Consider the following 23,107-nt stretch of genomic DNA (forward strand, 5'->3'; position numbering starts at 1 on the left):
AATCAAAGAAAATGGTCAAATAGCGAACTTCTGATTCTTTGAAATAATGCTTTTATTTCCATTATTTCATTAAAGGAGATTGAAACTCTAGTAGGTTAGATTGCATTAAAAAAAAGGAATATGATCATTGAAAGTTTGACAACAATTGGACACAATAAAAAAGTTATGAGCATTTGAATGTCAAAATTTCTGATACTGTGGAGATCCTCCCATTGACAATGCAACCAAGATTTGTGATGTCATGTGCAGAAGTACAACTCTCTGTTAATTTATTCCGACAGCTTGCCTGTAAAACGTCTTCATATTATTTATTTATTGGGATTCAAGCATTAATTTGAATATACAGAACTTTTTTATTTCTTGACCATATTCTGTGACTGAGGTACCACATTAAAGATTTAATTTTGAACGTTGTAGACGTGATTTCTTTCTTGTAATTCAGATACCACCTGCCAAGTGACTTTTTGGTATCCTTTCTTCAAACCGTTTTTACTCACGCATGTGGACTTATACTGTGTGAAAGAAGAGATTCTAAGCTTTATCATGATGATACATGTAGGTCATTATCTGTTATATAGGTGATTAAGTTATGATATTATTCATCAGTGATTCCCGGTTTAATTTTATTAGAGACACTATATTAGCTTGAGAAATTTAGATTAATCACAATTTAAGATTGATTTGAGTCCATTGCTTTGCACAATGGGGCTCAGGTTGAATGCAATGAATTAAATTTGCTCTCAAATTGCACGAAGAGTAGTTTGACATTTTGCATGGTCACATCACTTTAGTGAAAGGAAATTACACTTTTGATCTTTGGAGAAAACTTTTCATGTTATATTTTTAGTTGTCTTGAATTAAAGAATTGCCTAGAAAGTTAAAAGTGAACTGAAGGTCTGCTCAATTATGCTGTTAGAAGACCATATTAATACTACATGTATTACTGTAATTTCTGTCATTGCTATCTTTCATTCTACAAAACGTAACATTTCATCTCTTACACTCTTCAGCTGACCCTGAGATGGCCTTCAAGCTGGTCCACAACCTGGCCCAGTCTTACCTTGGTCTGGCTGTTCCAGAAAGCCTTGAACCTTCCAGTCAGGAACACGACCCATCCTCCATCTGCTTCCAGTCTTTTCCAAGTTCTGCTATGAGATCTGAGACCCGTTCCCCATCATCCTCTCAGTCCACAGGTCGACAGGGTCCGCCAGGGATCGTTGAGAACCCTCCATCTCCTACCAACACGAGGACATGGATGAAACCTGTCGTTGATCCTCCCTAGACACCCCTAAGCCTGGAGTCAACGATAAGTGATATAGTAAGTGTGTTCATTCACTTAATGTGATGGAGCTAGGAAGGGGGTAATTGGCAAAACTTGTTATGATCAGAGTGGGGAGAAAAATAATAGAGGAAGAGAAAGAGAACATTTTGAAAGACCCATACCAGAGCTAAAATTGAAATTGGCAAATGGGAAATATATAAGCTTTATAATGCAACAATCAAAGTTTTATGACTATTCACTGCATGACAGCTGAGAAATAAGAAAAAAAACTCAAATTAACAGGTTTTGACAATAGGCTTTTTCAACCTGAAATATGTGACATCAAACTGTCAGGAGGGTTGTGATTCCATAGGTTATTACATGTATGTAAATTTTTTTTTTCAAGATTATGAATTCCATTTTATTTTTTCAATTTGCAGAGGAAAATGGCACTGAAAATTTTGTGGCTGGAAACCTATAACTATTCACTGGACTAGAATTTTTGTGATTTCCATGTTTGGCTCTTATCAGACCTAATTTGCTGTGTCAGGAAAAGTTGTTACACATGATCTGAATGCAGATAGAATTAGAAAGCCGCTGCCACTATTAGCGGGAAATAAATTATGGCAAAAACTACTCCAAAGCTGTAGATTTCATCAATTCAAGCTTGTAGAAAAAGATGTTTATTATATCTCTAGATGTGATAGAATTGAAGGAAATAAAATGCATAATCTGAAAAGCAGAAAGTTAATCCAGTTTTTGTCTCGCCTGCATAGCAGAGCGAGACTATAGGCACCACTTTTCCGACGGCGGTGGCGTCAACATTGAAATCTTAACCAAGGTTAAGTTTCTGAAATGTCATCCTAACTAAGAAAGTATATAGAACTAGTTCATTAAACTTGGACATAAGGGTAATCAAGTATGACTGAACATCCTGCCTGGGTTTCAGGTCACATGACCACTTTTCTGTGAAAAAAAATGACTGGGTTAAATAAGTACAGATGATGCACATTTGATCTCTTTTTGGATATCAAAGAATTTATTAGAGTGAACCCCATACAATCTACAACTATATTCCAGGCTCCAAAAATTGTTAAAAAGTGATTAATTTGCGTTGGGAGTTGTTTACAAGATATCTACATACATTTACCATTCATGTAGTTGTTTGAGCTAAAACGGGGGGAGATATACATGTAGCAGCGCTTTGTATTCTTAGGCAAAAATCGCTTTGTAAGTCCAGCTATTATTATTATTTTGACAAGCAAAGTCATATTGAGACCATACTTCCTGAGGTCAATGTTTTTCTCTGGAACTGTGGTGTGATGCATGTGTTGACATTTCATCAGGTCTGGATGGTACAATAATAAAAAATATGTTGTTCTTCCGTGAGCTCCTTCGCGCGCATTGGACTTAAAGTTTTTGTAATCATCAAGAAATTGCTGGTTCCTCTTGTCATGAAGTAGGTTATTTAAAGTCTTCGTATTGTTTACACTTATCAAGGAATCAGAATTAAGACCATTCAAGTGGCCAATGAATTCTTTCAGAAGCAGTCTCTCCAAAGCTTCTTGGAACAAATTGTGAATTGCCCAGCAGTGGTTGTATTGTGTACGTACCACTTAGAATGCCATTCAGGCAACGAGAAGAATATATACTTGGTGTGATTGATTTGATTTGATTTTTTTTTCACCAACAGAACAACATGAAGTTATGCTCAAAAGTTAGTGAACCCCACCACACAATGCACTCCCTCATGCCGAGTGTTGAATCTTGACAACAACACTACAATGTTCGGCAAGCCCAGAGAAACAAACCATATTGACTGTAATAGTTTATCACCTGACTTCACAATAAATTATTTAAAGCATGGCAGAACTTCAACATTTTCTGGTGGAATTCACTCACTTTTGAGCACCACTTAATATACATGCATGTATTTACATGAATGAGAAAGAAGTTCATACACAATAAATTCTTACATTTGATACATATGGTAAATGTAGTAGCTGCTAAAATGGAACCAGAAATAGCACAAGTGCTTGTCACGCCTGATCCCTCTTGGAAATCACTTTATTATAAGTTCTTTCACACACATGAGAAAACTATAAATACATTGAATAATTACAAATTTATTACATTGGTATGTGTATTTGTTAAATCACCTTTTATTGACTCAAAGGCTGCACTGTAAAAGAAATTCCCAAAGTTGCTTCCAAAAAAAAAAAAAAAAAACTGCCCTAGAGTAGTTTTTAATTTTGATATAAAACGTAACGTCTTCAAAGCCAGATCCAGCATCCAGCAATCAGGCCTCCAATTACTACAAAGTTCCCTTTCATGAAGAAGAAATCACCCAAATGTAACACCGCATTCTTGAATTTTATTGGGAAATTCCACAAGAGCTTGTAGGCATTCATTGCAGCTACGACATCTGTGGTGACAATGACATTCACATATGGTGTGTTGACCTCAGTACACTGTTGGTGAAGGAACAGACAAAGACCCTGTAAATTGTTCCATTGTCAGTTTTTGGCGTTTTCATTGGATTTCATTGGATATGTTTCACATGTCCTATTTAGCAGGATGTCGGATTCCCTATTTCTCATTTGGCAATGTTTGACCTCTGGATGCTATGAGCCACAAGATGCTCCACTCTTACAATTTCTTGTTGACTTTCCCAACCTCACTTTTATCGATTCCTCGACCAGTCATGTTCTAAAACAGTGCAGGTTCTTTCTTGGAGTCGACTCTTGGTTTTTCTGCTTGGCAGGGTTGATCACTGGGCAGAAATCTTTTGATGATATCTTTTGGGACTGTTGTCCTGGGTCCCGTAACACAAAGGTACGCAATTAATTGTATGCTTTATTGTACATTGTAGTCAATGCAACCAATCATAGAAAAGATTTCTACAATGATTGCTAAGCTTTGTGTTGAACAATTATAACTCAGGTTCCTGTTATTGAAAGGCAACATGCCGGTTATATCGAATACAGCCTCCATTGAAATCATATCCCGATGCATGTTGAAATTGTCTGCCCAAGCTATGGTGAGTACTGGATCATCATAGGCTGGTTTGATAGGCAAAAAGGCCCCTTTGTGTGACATTTCTTGAGCTGCTCTTGCTTCTGCGGACAATGCTGTAGTCCAAAGATGCCCTAGATGTGAAAGGATATGAATGGATGTCTTGTTCAGTCATGTTATGCATTCCCACTATAATAAGAGAATGTTTTAGTGTGATTACTTTGCATTTTGCCACTCCATGGATGAGATAATGTGAGTTAAAAAAGAAAGCGCAAGCAGTTTGTCCCTTTCTTGATTGGGATGTCCGGGTGTGCACAAAAGGGTTTCCAGAAATGTCCTTACTTGGCATACCCTCCTCTTGTTGTTCTTGTTTATCTACAGAAGGTGGCCAACATAGATCAGGTAATTGATTTTCATAGCTGAATGTCTTCTCTTACATTTTAGATATTTGGCTGCATTTTGTTATGTACTGTTGTTGCTTCACTTATCCCCTTTGCATTGATTATAATTTCCGGAGTTCAGCGATCAATAACAACGAATTTGATAACATCATCTCCAAACCACCCTTCTACTCTACCTTATCATGTCACATTCATGACCATCATTATATATTTCATGTCCTATTGCCATGGATACTGCGTGGTTAAGTTCAAGTACTGTTTCTTGGATGAATGCCTCAGCAGCTTCAAAATTGCCTACGGTTTCTTCATTTGTATCTCATCATTACCCTTTCTAACATACTTGTTATAGCATGTGTCATGCATTTGAAATTCTTTGGCAATTGAATCAACATCCCTTACAGGAAACATATGTCTTTGTCATTTATTGTTTCAGCTTGGCATTTGATCTCCTCTCACCCGCTTATGTCGTGAGCAAGAGACATGGATTCATTGTCTATTTTATTCTCCTCTAGACACATTTACAAAAAAAGCAGTGCTTTATTGCAGATTTTCTTCTTTACTCTGTGAACGAGGCCTTTGCTCATCTCCATTTCCTTCATCATGTTCTTTTTCTTTGACTTGGAAATAAAGAGGGTAAACTTCTTGTAGCATGGGGTCATATGAATACCAGAAATGCCAGGCTGGATTTCATTGGGAATATTTCCATATTCATCATTCTTCATGCCAATTTTCGCCTTTTCATTTCTCTCTTTATGGCTTCAGTTATTCTGTCAAATGTTTTTTTTTTTCAGTCAGGGATACTATGGTACTAAACTTTATGTCTAAATGGTTGTGGATAGAACAGTGCAAGCATTGATGACAGGCTTCCATTTCTTCTATTGGTATACCTGTGTGAAAAATGAACACTACGTAGCAACACTATGTAGCAAAACCTCTAAAGAGGTTTTTGATACCTTTAGGTATTAAATTCGTTATCAATCGTCAAAAGCAGCACACACTTTTTTTTTTAATATGTAATTGTGAATATCTAAATTTCATAAGTATTGACTAAGTTTCTTAGGGTTTTGACTCGCCTGCTTAGCAGAGCGAGACTATAGATGAGACTATTTTCTCTTATATTAAGGACGTTTCTTCCTTATATTAAGGACGTTTTTATCTTATATTAAGGACCTTTACCTCCTTATATCAAGGACGCTTTTGTCTTATAATAAGGGTGTTTCTCTCTTTAATTAAGGACGTTTCTTATATTAAGGATGTTTTTCTCTTATATGAAGGACATTTTTCTCTTATATTAAGGATGTTTTTCTTCCTTATATTGAGGAATTTTTTCCTCTTATATTAATGACGTTTCTCTCTTTTATTAAGGATGTTTTTCCTCTTATATTAAGGATGTTTTTATCTTATATTAAGGATGTTTTTATCTTATATTATAAACGTTTCTTCCTTATATATAGGACCTTTACCTCCTTATATTGAGGATGTTTTTCTCTTATATGAAGGACGTTTCTTCCTTATATTAAGGACCTTTACTTCCTTATATTAAGGATTTTTTTTCTCTTATATTAAGGATGTTTTTCTCTTATATTATGGGTGTTTCTCTCTTTAATTTAGGAAGTTTCTTCCTTATAATAAGGATGTTTTTCCTCTTATATTAAGGATGTTTCTTCCTTATATTAAGGACGTTTTTTCTCTCATGTTAAGGACGTTTCTTCCTTATATTAAGGATTTTTTTTCTCTTATATTAAGGATGTTTTTATCTTATATTAAGGATGTTTTTATCTTATATTAAAGACATTTCTTCCTTATATAGGACCTTTACCTCCTTATATTAAGGATGTTTTTCTCTTATATTAAGGACGTTTCTTCCTTATATTAAGGACCTTTACCTCCTTATATTAAAGATGGTTTTATCTTATGTTAAGGGTATTTCTCTCTTTAATTTAGGATGTTTCTCTCTTATTTTAAGGACGTTTTTCTCTTATATTAAGAACGTTTTTTCTCTCATATTAAGGACGTTTTTTCCTCATATTAAGGCTTTTTTTTCTTATATTAAGGATGTTTTTACCTTATATTAAGGACGTCTTTCTCTCATATTAAGGATGTTTTTATCTTATATTAAGGACGTTTTTCTCTTATATTAAGGACGTTTTTCTCTTATATTAAGGATGTTTCTTCCTTATATTAAGGATGTTTTTCTCTTATATTAAGGACGTTTCTTCCTTATATTAAGGATGTTTTTCTCTTATATTAAGGACGTTTCTTCCTTATATTAAGGATGTTTTTCTCTTATATGAAGGACGTTTCTTCCTTATATTAAGGACCTTTACTTCCTTATATTAAGGATTTTTTTTCTCTTATATTAAGGATGTTTTTCTCTTATATTATGGGTGTTTCTCTCTTTAATTTAGGAAGTTTCTTCCTTATAATAAGGATGTTTTTCCTCTTATATTAAGGATGTTTCTTCCTTATATTAAGGACGTTTTTTCTCTCATGTTAAGGACGTTTCTTCCTTATATTAAGGATTTTTTTTCTCTTATATTAAGGATGTTTTTATCTTATATTAAGGATGTTTTTATCTTATATTAAAGACATTTCTTCCTTATATAGGACCTTTACCTCCTTATATTAAGGATGTTTTTCTCTTATATTAAGGACGTTTCTTCCTTATATTAAGGACCTTTACCTCCTTATATTAAAGATGGTTTTATCTTATGTTAAGGGTATTTCTCTCTTTAATTTAGGATGTTTCTCTCTTATTTTAAGGACGTTTTTCTCTTATATTAAGAACGTTTTTTCTCTCATATTAAGGACGTTTTTTCCTCATATTAAGGCTTTTTTTTCTTATATTAAGGATGTTTTTACCCTATATTAAGGACGTCTTTCTCTCATATTAAGGATGTTTTTATCTTATATTAAGGACGTTTTTCTCTTATATTAAGGACGTTTTTCTCTTATATTAAGGATGTTTCTTCCTTATATTAAGGATGTTTTTCTCTTATATTAAGGACGTTTCTTCCTTATATTAAGGATGTTTTTCTCTTATATTAAGGACGTTTCTTCCTTATATTAAGGATGTTTTTCTCTTATATTAAGGACGTTTTTCTCTTATATTAAGGATGTTTTTCTCTTATATTAAGGACATTTTCCTCTTATATTAAGGACGTTTTTCTCTTATATTAAGGACGTTTCTTATATTAAGGACGTTTTTCTCTCATATTAAGGACGTTTCTTCCTTATATTAAGGATTTTTTTCTCTTATATTAATAGGAGTGGGCTATACATGGGTCAAAAATACTTTTTTTGTAATTTCAATATGACAACAGTTTTTTTTTATTCCTTGTAATGTATCTCAACATGAAATGACAATATTTTTTGTCTCGGGTCCGAGAAAAAAGTGTGCCGGGCCAAAATCCAAAATGGCCGCCAAAACCCCCCAAAATCACAGTTTTGGCCACAACTTTTTTATTTGGTGGTCAATTTCTCTGGTTTTGGTGTCTATTCATATGTTTTGGGGGGCAGGCAATTTGTTTTTCCTATAATTAGTACTTTTAAACCATTATTTGTAGAGTTAAAAGGTAATTATACCTAAATTTCCCCATTTTTGTAGCCTTTTTTCAGCCAAAAAGTAGGTTTTATCATCCTGGGGTTCTGGGATATTAGATGGTACGAGGTCAACAATAGCAAGCAGCTTCATATAGCTATATTGCTTTTATTCCTCCACTTTGGGTTTTACGGATATTTGTGAAATATATCTTATTAAAAAAAAAAAAAAAAAAAAAATGTCAATTATCCATTGGGGCTATACAGTATACATACATGTATGTACAATGTACTGTACATACATACTGCACTGCATAAATACATTGGCCACCATGACAGATAACAAGGCTTGTATAAACTATAGTGTCATAGAAATGAGCTCTCAGGTTTAGAATTAGATGCCTCAGAAATTGAAGATATGTTTGTCTCAGAAATTGAGGACATGTTTTGTCAAATATGCTAATTTAGGGGGCGGAGAGAGGTAATTTACACTGTAGCTATTCTGGGCCCCGTTGCATAAAAATTTACCATTATGTTAACTTAACTTAATGGTAACTTGCATGCAATCCTTTATTGTGATTGGCTGTTGATCAGAGTTACCATGATATTAGTAGTTACCTGACCTCATAAACATAGGCCAGTTAGACACCAGAACCAGGTTAAAAAAAAAGCCTCCAAATGAAGAAGATATGGCTAAAAATGTGATGTACGTATATTTACATGTATGTGATATTTACATGTAAGTGTAATTTACGTTGCTGGTTTCACCATGTACATCAGCTGACAAGGAATCAAATTTACAATCTAATTCTAAACCTTTGAAGCTCATTTCTATGACACTAAAGTTTATATACAGGCCTCGTCATATGCCATGGTGGTCAATGTATGGATATACTGTATGCAGCTAGTGTAGTATGTACAGCGCATTGTACACCATATAGCCCCAATGGATAAATGACATTTTCTTTTATTTGATAAGATATATTTCACAAATATCCGTAAAACCCAAAGTGGAGGAATAAAAGCAATATAGCTACATGAAGCTGCTTGCTATTGTTGACCTCGTACCATCTAATATCCCAGAACCCCAGGATGATAAAACCCACTTTTTGGCTGAAAAAAGGCTACAAAAATGGGAAAATTTAGGTAAATTACCTTTTAACTCTACAAATAATGGTTTAAAAGTACTAATTATAGGAAAAACAAATTGCCTGCCCCCCAAAGCATATGAATAGACATCAAAACCAGAAAAAATGACCACCAAATAAAAAAGTTGTGGCCAAAACTGTGATTTTGGGGGGTTTTGGCGGCCATTTTGGATTTTGGCCCAGCACACTTTTTTCTCGGACCCGAGACAAAAAATATTGTCATTTCATGTTGAGATAAGGTAAAAGGAACACAAAAAAACTGTTCCCACAGTAAAACCAAAAATCACCCATTTATAGCCCACTCCTAATATTAAGGATGTTTCTTCCTTATATTAAGGATGTTTTTCTCTTATATTAAGGACGTTTTTCTCTTATATTAAGGACATTTCTTCCTTATATTAAGGATGTTTTTCTCTTATATTAAGGACGTTTTTCTCTTATATAAAGGACGTTTTTCTCTCATATTAAGGACGTTTCTTCCTTATATTAAGGACGTTTTTCTCTCATATTAAGGACGTTTCTTCCTTATATTAAGGATGTTTTTCTCTCATATTAAGGACGTTTCTTCCTTATTTTAAGGATGTTTTTCTCTTATATTAAGGACGTTTCTTCCTTATATTAAGGATGTTTTTCTCTCATATTAAGGACGTTTCTTCCTTATTTTAAGGATGTTTTTCTCTTATATTAAGGATGTTTCTTCCTTATATTAAGGACGTTTTTCTCTTATATAAAGGACGTTTTTCTCTCATATTAAGGACGTTTCTTCCTTATATTAAGGACGTTTTTCTCTTATATTAAGGATGTTTTTATCTTATATTAAGGACGTTATTCTCTTATATTAAGGACGTTTCTTCTTTATATTAAGGACGTTTTTCTCTTATATTAAGGACGTTTCTTCCTTATATTAAGGACGTTTTTCTCTCATATTAAGGACGTTTCTTCCTTATATTAAGGATTTTTTTCTCTTCTATTAAGGATGTTTTTCTCTTATATTATGGGTGTTTCTCTCTTTAATTTAGGAAGTTTCTTCCTTATAATAAGGATTTTTTCCTCTTATATTAAGGATGTTTTTCTCTTATATTAAGGAATCGCCATCTAGTGAGATGGGGGTATAAGCGAACTAATTTAGTCTAAATTTTTGTTTGAATCAATTCCCAAGTATTGATCTTAACCTGATTTTTAACCACATCGAGCATCAGGAACGGCTTTATTTTGGCTCCATTCTTGATTTCATTATTCAAATTCTCAGATTTAGGGTCTCAGTCCGCCGTATATTCATTTTGATATGTGCTGAAATTATCGATTACATGCGACAAGCACAGAGTAAACAAACAGCTTTGCTGCCCTCTATGTTCATTAGGCAGAAACTCAAACGAAGATGTCCGAGCTCAAAGCCAAAATAATGCCGTTTCTAATGCACGATGTGGCTGAAATTCATGTTAAAGCTCGTGGATAGTGTTGGTAAAGGATACAAAAATTCCAGTTGAATGAATCTTTTTTGTTGAATAACAATTGCTGATAATAAATCAATGTGAAAGTGACAAAATTTCATCTTGGAAATATCAAAATTTTAAATAAACTCTGAGAAATAAAATCAATTTCCTCGGCTGAATTCACTGACAATTAGCTGAATTTATGCGCACCGATATAGCGCCCACTTTCGTCCACGACTGATTTTTTCCCCCTGTTCGTCGATCGCTATTCCGTTCCACTTTTAGCAAACCGAAATATCCCTGCGAGCGTAGTCTGCTAATTCCGTATATGCTCGTCGGTTATTGTTATAGCATGACTTCCGTCGAGTTTCTCCCCCGGCGGCGAGTTCTGCGAGGAGCGCAGGCGACCATAACGTTGCGTTAGATTGGTTAGAGAGTTAAAAAAAAAACATGGGGACTGACTTACCCTTATGCTGTGCCTCTAACCTGTAGTTCACATGTTACTCTAGTTTTTTTTTAGGTTCACGAAAACGTACTGGAGATGTTTCTGTCAAAATTTTGGCTACAAATTTCCACGTGCGACAAGATTAGTTCATTGGCTGAACTATGGAGAGGATTGATTGAAATTACGGTATTCATGCTGCATGCACTGCGCGATGCGATGGACAGTGGCCACGCTCGCTCAGCTCGGCCTCCTGACATTCCCATCATACACATTTTTTGCGTGTACAACGATTGTGTTCATGTCTTTCACGTCATATTTCAGCGCATGCATTGGGGAAGGGAAATTTGGAAATGGGGAAAAGGGAGAAAAGAAAGAGAGGGAAAGATAACGAAAAAGAGTAATGTTTTGATCATGGGCAAGATTCGTATATGTAATTGCTACTGCAAATGCGAAGCACGAGTAGAATTGTTTAAATATATGTTTGGCCCATTAGCGTATACCTACGGGGGGCCGGGGCAGAGGCCAAGAGGGGGGCAGACTGCCCCCCCCCTGACGAGTCACAACCCATGCAAGGAACGTATCCTCCCCCCCCCCCCCCCCCCCCCCCCGCAAGTGGCCTGTTCCTGTGAACTTGAAGACCTTTTTTTTCTTCTTTCTTTTATGCTTGTCAATTTTTTTTTCTGGTACAAATTCCTTTATTTGTGTTTGAAGTCCTTTTTTTTGCTCGTCAAATTTTTGGGCGGACGAATTTGCCCCCCCCCCCCTGGGAAAATCCTAGGTAAGCCACTGTTCTGGGGCCCGTTACAGAGTTACAGAGTTGCAATCAATCGCAACTCAACAAAAATCACGCGCAATTTGATTTTCGACCAATCAACAACGCGCATTTGGGACTTGCGCATGATTTTTAGAGCTGCGATTGATTGCAACTCTTTCTGCAACGGGCCCCTGGCCTGATAAACAAGGGACCTGCTTGTAGTTTTCATGAAGACGATACATTCTTGTTGGCCTATTTCAACAATCGAATAATGTGAGCACGAAGTGCGAGCTGAGCTTTTGAAATTCCAACCAAGAAAATTGATATTCTAAGCAATTTTTGTAATCCTGAACTACTAAACACTAAAAAAATACGAGCGCGAAGCGAGATGGGGAAAATTTTTGAGATTTAGAGCTAAAAACGGGACTGGACACTATTCATGTTTTGTAATTCGTGCGCGAAGTGCGAGCAGAATATTGTTTATATTATAATCTCAATTAATATAAGCACTATTTCAATCACTAAAAATGAAAATTGGATGTGGATTGCATTTAATAAAATGATTCGAGCCTGTGAGCGCGAGCTGATATTTTTGTAAAATTATTTTGACCTAGCACGGGGATATTCTAAGGACATTTTGTCATCATAATGAAAATGGTAATTATCTACCTATTAAAGCGCGAGATGAAACTTGTCGACATTCTATTCTGAAAAAAATACAATATAGTAATTAGCAATTCATGAAAATGTTCTTACCTAATTTGTTACTCTAATAACTAATAAGCCCGATGAAAGCGAGAAATTTGTTAATATCAAGTTCTGACAACTGGATATTGTAAGCATTGTATTTATGAATAGAAGACATTGGTTGATATAATCTTTAACAATTAATGCGAGCGCAAATCACGAACCGATTTTATTTTAATTGTCTTTTGACAATCATGTGATAGGTTTTGACAATCAGACCTGAATATGAATATTTTTGAGAATTCATTGAATATACGAAGACTAGGGTACTTGACAAATAATGCGAGCGCGTAGCGGGAGCTGCATTGATACTTGGACCATAAAACGGACTATGGCTGCACATAATAAAAATCAATTTATAAATCAAACAATAATGACAGCTCGCCTTGTTTTATTCACTTGTCTTCTTCCCCATTTTCTCCTCTCTTTTCCCTTTTCCTTTTTTTTTTACTTTCCTTTTTTTTTGCTCCGCCACTACGGGGACCCGGGAACTTCGCCCCCTGGATCCGCCTATGAGATAGCGATAAAGCTGAATTTAAAAAAAGGAAGAGAAGGGATTAAGGAAAAGTGGAATTAGGCATATAAGAACACGTCCAGGTTGACGATCGAGGATTACAAAAAAAAAACGAACGGGAGGAAAAAATGTGATGCCGTACATGTATGTGCCACGAAGTCTAAATCAGCTTGCTAATTTTTAATGTAATAACGATCGTAAAACCCTGCTGAATTTCGAAGAGGTTTCGCGGAGATACCATACAAGCATTAACATATCCTAGATAATGTTAAATCCTAGCCAAAGAATTTGGGGGCACGCCCCCCCCCCCAATTTTCGCTTTCATCGCGGTGTATGTAAAATAACATGGGTGTCCAGGGTCGGTCTTTACGGGGTTGGAGGAGATTGGATAACTGACACAATTAAGTTTGGTCCCTGAAAGTTTTTTTTGTTACATTTAGGCCTATTTTTACTTGTAATTTATTATTATTATTATCATTACTTTTTTTGAGGGGGTGGTCAGTAGCACTACCAGTCTAAAATTTCAAGGGGGGACAGAATTGCATAAAGGATAAAATTATTACTAGAAAAGCTGCAGGCGAGCAATTTTTTTATCACCCTTCAATACAAAAATCTAACTTTGTGATAGATTTTGACGTGATACATATCTCTTTATCATTCTTTTCTCTTCAATGGGGAGGGGGTTCCAAGTCACCAGGAGGGGGGGGGGGTGAGCTATGCTCACAAGGACTGCATAAGTTTATGCAAGCGCGACGAGCGAGTTTAGATGCTACCATTAGATTGCCATTATGATTCATTAAAAAGTATGATGATCAAAGGGAGATCGACACCCCCCCCCCCTCCCCGAACCCTGAGCAATTCCTGGAGGGTATTGAAGGAGCAGGAGAAAGAAAATGGGGAAAGGGGGAGTAAGGCGTGTGCATGTGCGTAAATGGATCTCAAATTATTTGAAAGGGGGGAAAATGGGTTATTCATAGTTTGTTCTAGGTGTTATTTTTTCGTACAGTAGTGTAATTTTAGTGTGAACAGATGTATATGGAAATTCATAAAATATGTTATTATGAAAAATGAAATTTAAATATATTGTGTTGTGTATGTTTTGTATATATTGCCATTGTTATAACAGATTCTAACTCGAGCTCCTTTTTTCTATTCTGCGGTGCTATATTTTTATTCAGTACCATCGGCATTCTCGCTTCGCTTGCTTAATTTCATTCTCACAAAAAAAGTTAGTGCAATATTTTTATTTTTCAGATTACCTTTCAACCTTCAGCTACCTTCAACCACTTTAGAAAAATAATGTGAAGCGGATATTGATCGCACTTACTTACTAAATTTGTGAACGCAAAGCGCGAGCTAATATTTTTGCAATATGAATTTAGAACTTTTCTTGTAATCATGAAGAGAATGTGTATCGCTGAATAAAAAGAAGATAATTAATATTCGAGTGGCGAGAATAATTTGTGCATATTGACTAGACTTGAAAATTAATATTTTAGGGCAGTTGATATCCTCTTAAACATGTTGAACATAGGCCCGCTCAAGTCAATGCGAGCGCGAAGTGTAAGCAACGTCTTTAAACGTTTTTTTTTTTTACATTATGGCCTGATTTCCTTCTTTATTTTCTTATCATCCCCTCCCCAGTTTTATTACACTTTCTTCCTTCTTTTATCTTTTTCTTTTTCTTCCCTTACTTTTCTTCTTTTTCTTCCCTTACTCCTTTTTTCATTCCTCGTTCTTTTCTCTTTTACCTCCTTTTCCGCCGCCAACAGAGGTAGGGGGTTGCCCGCGGCCGCTTCGACCCCATGGATCTGCATGCCTTGCCTATGCATGTACATCTTTTAGCACAATTCTGAATGATCCTGTCTTCATTACAGAACATTTTTACTTTGAATATTTACATAGGCGGATCCAGGAAGGGGGGCGAGGTGCTTGCCCCCCTTGGCGGAGCAAAAAAAAACTGAAGAAAAAGGTTGAAAGAAAGAAAGTTGAAAAATAAGGGGGAAAAGAGAGAAGAAAAAGAAATAAAAGGAGGCGAAAGAATAAAATAAGATGAGTGGACGACTTTGAAAATAAAACAAAATATCAGCTTTTTATTAAGTGCGATCAATATCCACCTAGCAATTTTCCACCAAAGTACTTAAAACACAGAGCTTAGATGGACCCTTATTTTCATTTCAGATTTCCAAAAGTTTTCTGCTCGCGTTTAGCGCGCTCGCATTATTCATGTAGAAAGATTCCCAATTATTCATCCTTTTCATGATTTACAAAACATGAAAAATGTGTCCCGTTTTAGGCTAAATCTCGATTTTTTACGCTCACGCTTTTCTCACGCATCAATTGTTCAGTGATATACCTATCATGTTCACAAATTGACAAAAAGAGCTTAGATTTTCCCTTCTTTAGGTAGAAATGTAAAAAAAAATCAGCTCGCGCTTGCATGCACTATTTGATTGTTGAAATATGCAACGCATTCATGGCCAACTGCACAGAAGCGGATCTAGAGGGGGGGTTGCAACCCCCCCCCCCAAAAAAAAAAAATCCGGGGACCATTTTTTAAAATCTTATATTTTTTTAAAAACTTGTAACGCCATTTTCACACACAGATTTTCAAAAATTTTCCCTACTGTGGGAGGGGGGACACCCCCCTCCCACACCCTCCCCCCTCGCTCGCTCCGCTCGCTTGGACTCGGTCGCTACGCTCCCTCGCATACCACCCCAACCCCCCCCCTTTATAAAAAGCTGGATCCGCCCCTGCTGCAAGTATAGTTTTTGACAGGTGGTCCCTTTTCGATCAGATCAAAACGTATTATAATTTCTGTTCACGCTATACGCAGTAATATTAATCAGTTACATGACGTTCAGGCTCACAAACATTGCCCAGAATGTTCAAGTTTTGGGACAAAATACATTAAAAAAAAAAATTAGTTCGCACTTTGCGCACGAACTAAGGCTTATGAGATTATGTTTATGATGATTTATTAAAATAAAGCTAAGAGATGCACTGTTAGGACTACCCCTTCAAATAAACATAAACAAATCAACTTCGAGAGGCCGATCAGGGAAAATTTTGGGCTGACAAAATTCGCCCCCCCCCCCCATCAGCGAAGGCTGCCCCTGTATCCAACATATTATTTCTGAACAGGCCTCAAGAGCTATATAGTTCTTTACTTGTGTTTCTACTTAGACTCATTAGAAAGGTGCAAATTGGAAACTTGAAACTAAGCATGCATTAAATGCCATTTTGCCAGGGTATAGGTGAACATCTTCTTTTTTTTCTTAACAATCATGGTACAAGAACGATTTATCGGTAATGTTTATGGCAATGTTCGGTCAATATCAAATTGGAATGAAAGTGTGTCAGGCAAGCACGCCAATTATAGTAGAAGATTCTTATACAAGATTAACGTTGTGAAGAAAGAAATAAAAAGTGGTGGAAATAGCAAACAGACGGGCCCATAATGGCCATTTTCGAACATTTAGCTCTCTTGTGCAAGACTCTCTTACCTTGGGTAAATGAAACAGAATACATGATAAATGAATGAATTAATTAATAGATTAAAAAATGCATTAAAGTAAATAAATAAAAAATGTAAGTCCATGAGCAAATTTCAAAATATTCCTGGGGTGCCCCCAGCCTGGATCCCTCAATTATATACTGTATTTTTGACCTCTGCTCTTTCTCAATTAATAAAATATGTTGTAATTTATAAAATTATAAAGTCAGCTCAGAGATTTTTTCATTACAAGAGATTCGTGCTATGTTTCGTTGACAAACAAAAATTACACGTTTAATATAGGATATAGGATATTTTACAGGAAGGTCAACTACTTGCTCAGTATAATTTTGTCCACCCTCTGCGAAGGTGAGGTTGGGGGAGCGGTAAGCCATGTTCCTATTCACAAGAAAGTGTGTTATTTTTTTTATGAAGAAATAACATTATTTCAATGCACTATCAATTATGATGCCGATATCACAACATTTTTTTTTTTTGCTTTTCTCTCATAACAGTCCGATTGACAATATCCGGATATTTCTCCCTTTTATAATGAGGGGCGTGTACATGGCTTGTTTGTCAAGTTAGAAACGAAAAAAAAATGCAATAAAGTTTGTCAGACTAAAGAAATTCCCAACGACGCAATCCCATGCAGCCCCCATCCCTTCTCCATTTTTTTTCTTTCTTTATACTAATTTCTTTCTTTCATTGCATTTTTTCTCTTCGCACCGTTCTCAATTTCACCTCCTTGTGCTTATGACTTGAAAATCAGTGCTTATATAATGACTTGTAAATCATTGTCCCTGTTTTTTTTTTGCACCTCGCCACTAGCGTATACCTAAAGGGGCAGACTGCCCCCTGATGAGTCACAACTGATCCAGGGGACATGCCCCTGTCCCCCTGACGAGTCACAACTGATCCAGGGGATATGCCCCCCCCCCTGACGAGTCACAACTGATCCAGGGGACAGGTGCCCCCCCCCCTGACGAGTCATAACTGATCCAGGGGACATGCCCCCCTTTTGAGAAGCAAAATTAATAATTTGGAATGTAAAAATGCAATGAAAACAGACGTGTGGACCCTCTTTTGAACTTAAAGACCTTATTTTTCTTTTTTTTTGGCTTGTCAATTTTTTGTGGTACGAAATCCTTTATTTGTGGTTGAAGACCTTTCCTTTTTTTGCTTGTCAATTCTTTTCGCGCACGAAATATCCTCCAAAAAATTTGCTCCTCTTTTGGAAAATCCTGGGTACGCCGCTGCACCTCGACCATAGTTCAATGTTTAAAGGTCAAGTCCACCCCAGAAAAGAATGTTAATTTGAATCAATAGAAATATCCAACAAGCATAATTTTGAAGATTTCAACAAAATCGGATGTAAAATATGAGAAAATTATGACATTTCAAAATTTCGCATAGCACACATTTTTCACAGAATAGTTATGCACAACTCAATCATATGAAAATGAGAGTTGATGATGTCCGATCGATCACTTTTTCTTTTATTTTTTTATTGTTTGAATTATATTTCAATTTTTAGAGATTTCAAAATAATAAGGACCAATTACTTGACTGAACCATAGAAATATAATCCACAGCGATAATATATTAATGAAAATGTCACATACAATTAGGAGAAAATTAGAATATTTATTTATATTTGACAAAGAATACAATTAAGTGTGCGACGTCATCATGCAGTCATACAGACCAGGATGTGCATATGACTGGTCTGTGAAATTTGATCATAAAAAATGTCCAACTTTCTTTTTTTACATCCGATTTTGATGAAATTTCCAGTGCTTGTTGGATTTTCCTTTTTAATCAAATAAACTTTTTGTTGGGATATGGACTGATCGTTCCATCGCTGTGCTTCCTAATTCATGTTTCATTTAGATACAAAACTAGAAGTTATATAGTAGCAGATCAAATGACTCAGCTTTCGCCATATTTTTCACGTGAAAATGACCCCCTGCTCCCCTGCCCCCCTCCCCCCCCCAAAAAAAAAAAAAACTTTATAAAAATCATAAATTTATTTCAGTTTGAAATAGAGAAGGAAAAATCCTGCACATCGATCACTAAATAATAGAGACCTGAGACTTAGTGAGACAGCTCTGCATGACAGTAACACTTTGGCGTCCCACAAAACAAATTATGGCGTCAGTGTTTCCCCATTGCCAGTTTTCGAAAGAGAAAGGTATTTGAAATATGGGCGAAAATGATGATCGCGGCCTTAGTATCGACGTTACATCCGACATGACTTCTATATATTGCACATTGTTATTTTTTGGTAGGTCTATTTATTAGTGATATAGTGGTTATTACCCCGAAATGGTCTTCATCCAATTATCGAAAAGTATACGATCGAACTGAATTATGTACAGAACTTTATCCAATAATTAATTACAAAAAAATGAAGTTCATTACTAATTCCATAGGATTGCCAGTTTTCCGCAACTTGACACTGACATGCTAGTTATAGGTCCATGCATGGTTTAGTTAGAGCTCGATTGAATTATCTCAGGACACGTACTCATTTATACCTTGGTCACATTTGTTCTACGGCGGCCGTACGGCGAGTTTTAACATTTTTTTGTACCAGCTACATATACATGTATATAGATGGTTTGAATAAAAATGAATAAAACGACTGTTTTCGATCGACTCGCCGTACGGCCGCCGTATGACAAATGTGACCAATGTATTATGGTCAGGAGCAATGGGTTGTAATTACATCTCCCTGTACATGACCAGTGGACTGAACTCTTCATGGCCTTTTACTAGTATGCCTACACTGGCTACACACACGAGTATATCGATATAGTAGGCCTATACAGTTCATGGTGTCATACAATGCTGTTGACCTTACACCATATAGCTCTATGCTTACACACACTCCGGCCTCACACACACACACAAGTAAATACAATTCCGCCAGGCCTACTGCATACATAGAAAGGACAGTGCAACCAACGTGGATAATGTACTGTACTAGTCTATGAATTCAGACACAATTTACCCAAAGACGGTTTACATAACATTTTAGTGAGAGTACAGTGCATTTCCAAAACATAAACAGGATGTATAATCTTGGAATTTCCTTTGTATGTAAGGGTTTCTTTCTGTTGGTTTCACTGCCCTTTTTTTCTCTTGATTCATCAGAATCATAATAAAACTTTTTTCATCAATCTGAAACAACATATGAGCCGAGACTAAAACGCGGGAAGTCGGAGAATATGACCGAAAAAGAATGTTTTTTTTCCCAACTCTGTGCTGTACGTAGTGTTCATTCTGAAATCACTTTTCTAAATTGTTCCCGTGTTATATTGGAAGTTAGACTTAGACAATAGGGGATGTACTCGCAAGCCCCAGCCCCCGCCAGCCAAGGCAAGAGCAAGGAAGGTAGGAAAACAGAATGGTGTTGTGTGTTGTGCATGTGAGGAACGTACTGATCGATGATCCTAATGTCGATACGCGATCAAGGCTTTTTCTGCTCTGCCGTTCACCGAGTGACAAGGCAATGTAGCGGACTACATTATCGTTCTTGCGTAGCACACTCACGGCAGCGGTGGTGGTGTGTCTGCAGAGGGGTGGATAACTGGATTTGGGTGATAGAGGGGGTATGTTACAGTTTTGAAATTACTTTGTCGGGATATCCGAGAAGGTAAAATTCACACATATAAGAGCATAATTTATCATGAAAAACACCTTTTCATTTCATATCATCCACATCACGACTGTTTTAGGACATACACATTCATATAATATACAAATTAATTAGAATGGTGACAGGCCAATTTCGAGGAATTACCAAAACTATCCACCCTCTTTAAGGATCGATCCCGGAGGGGCCACTTCCATTGACGAGTGGATACCATGTGCGACCACGGGGTCTTGAAAAGCACCCTAAACACGTATTTTCCATATTCTGAAAATGCACCCCTTAACAAGTATTGGCGTGTGAAACCCTACCCTTAAAGGGGAACCAACCCAAATAAAAACTTGTTTTTATAAGGAAAAGAAAAATGAAAAAAGTTGATAGGTGAAAGTTTGAACAATATTGGACAAACAACAAGAAAGTTATGAATTTTTAAAAGTTGTAAATATTGGTAATCACTATACCCATTGAGACTTCAAATTGGCCGCAAATGGGATGTCATAGTGATGTAAGGCAAGGACTACTCTTTCATGTACTCCAATACATATTATGGCTAAAATGTCATTTTTTCCTAAAGTTTTATTTCAAATTATATTTTTCTTTCATGAGGACATAAAACAATATACTACCTTGGTTATATTTAGCTTATTGCCCCAGGGGAATGGGTACTTAGGAGAAAACCACAAATCCCTGATAATAAAGTACATGGCCTATGGGAAAGTTGTCCTTGCCCCTTGTCATAATTTACTTACCCAGTTGCCAATTTGAAATCTACATAGTATTAGTGATCTCAATTTTAAAGCAGCTATAACTTTCGTATCGCTTGTCCGATTTCTTTCAAACTTTCACCATTCTGTTTAATTTATTTTTCTCCTTCCCAACACAACATTTTATGGCCAAGGCTGGATTCCCCTTTAACAAGTATTGGAAACAAAAACTATTGGCAAGTATTCCCAGAATTGAGCCCCTAAACAAGTACAGCGATGTATTTTCCATATTCTGAAAATGCACCCCTTAACAAGTATTAGAAACAAAACGATACTCTTGGCAAGTATTTCCTGAAATGAACCCCTAAACAAGTACAGTAGTATCCCGTAATTAGTAACCAACTGGAATAAAATTATTGGAAATGGTTTTTTGACTGATTTGAGTAGGTATGGGTGTCAACATTTACCAAAAAAAAGTTAGAAGGAATATGGGTTGGGGAAAGTGCTTTTTTTCAAGGTCAAAGGTCAATGACCTTTTTAAATATACTGTATCATGGTATCTCCCAGATAAAATATTACAGGTTGGTGATCATGGTGTCAAAATGCACAGATTCGTACAAGAAGATCAAATAAAATAAAATCAAGTACCTACAATGCTCATTCACCCATGAAATTCAAGGTCAAAGCCCTTCAAAGTTCAATGACCTTTATTACATTATATACCATATACGGTATAATGGTATCTCTGAGATGAAAAGGTGTAGGTTGGTGATCTAGGTGTCAAAATGCAGAGGTTCTTACAGGAAGATCAAATAAAATCAAATTAATTACCAGAATGCACATTAAACAATAAATTTCAAGGTCAAAGCCTTTCAAAGGTCAATGACCTTTTTTCTACATCATATACCATATACGGTATAATGCTATCTCTCAGATGAAAAGGCGCAGGTTGGTGATCTTGGTGTCAAAATGCACAGATTCTTACAAGAAGATCAAATGAAATCAAATCAAGTACCTACAATGCTCATTCGCCAAATGAATGAAATTCAAGGTCAAAGCTTTCAAAGCTCAATGACTTTTTTTTACATTGTATACCATATACGGTATAATGGTATCTCTGAGATGAAAAGGTGCAGGTTGGTGATCTTGGTGTCAAAATGCAGAGGTTCTTACAGGAAGATCAAATAAAATAGAATTAATTACCCAGAATGCATATTAAACTATAAAATTCAAGGTAAAAGCCTTTCAAAGGTCAATGACCTTTTTTACATTATGTATCACACTGTATAATAGTATCTCTGAGATGAAACGGCACAGGTTGGTGATCGTTGTATCAAAATTCCCAGATTCTTACAGGAAGGTCAAATAAGATAAAATTAATCACCTAGAATGCATACTAACCCATAAAGTTCAAGGTCAAAGGTCAGTGACCTTTTTACATAGGCTATATATCGTATAAAGGTATCTCTGAGATAAAACGCTGCATGTTGGTGATTTTGATGTCAAAAAGCAATTTTTGCAAGAAGATAAAAAAGACTCAAAATAATCCAATATCCAAAGTCAAAGGTCAAAAGTTGATAAATATTTATATATCCATGCATGATTCCCCCAAAAAAGAAATTTATCCATTATATTCACATTTTATTTGTGAATAATAGAAAGAAAGATAACTATTTGTAATGAACACTTGGAAGTCTAATAATTTCACTCTGAAAGAAATAAGGATAAAAAATGGCCATGGAAAATATATTTAGGAGTTAAAGGTCAATCAACTATGTCAATAGCGTCAGGGAATTTAAGTAAATAGGTCGATATAACGTGATTGTGGCATGTAGGTATAGTGATTCTGATGGGAAAAAGACTGACCTGCGTGGAAAAAGAACACAAATTTAATAGTTGAATCCTTGACCAATGATGATGTCAAAATACAAGTTCGAGGTAAAATTTGATCAAATAGCACTTTTTCTTATAATATACTGTAATGCATTGA

General features: G+C 35.8%; 1 protein-coding gene across 3 annotated transcripts in view; it reads left to right on the forward strand.

The window, feature by feature from the left end:
* LOC129283632 (uncharacterized) overlaps positions 1-23,107 on the forward strand; it is an 81,501-nt gene that overhangs the window by 46,532 nt on the left and 11,862 nt on the right. For 2 of the 3 annotated variants that reach the window (XM_064096140.1, XM_064096141.1), the window contains one exon: positions 1,011-3,472. The gene's annotated coding sequence lies outside the window, so the exon portion shown is untranslated. Of the gene's footprint in view, positions 1-1,010; positions 3,473-23,107 lie in introns of those variants that run through there. The other variant, XM_064096142.1, reaches the window with a different exon arrangement.

Source organism: Lytechinus pictus, chromosome 3 (genome assembly GCF_037042905.1).
Source record: "Lytechinus pictus isolate F3 Inbred chromosome 3, Lp3.0, whole genome shotgun sequence".
In the NCBI taxonomy this organism is placed as follows: Eukaryota; Metazoa; Echinodermata; class Echinoidea; order Temnopleuroida; family Toxopneustidae; genus Lytechinus; species Lytechinus pictus.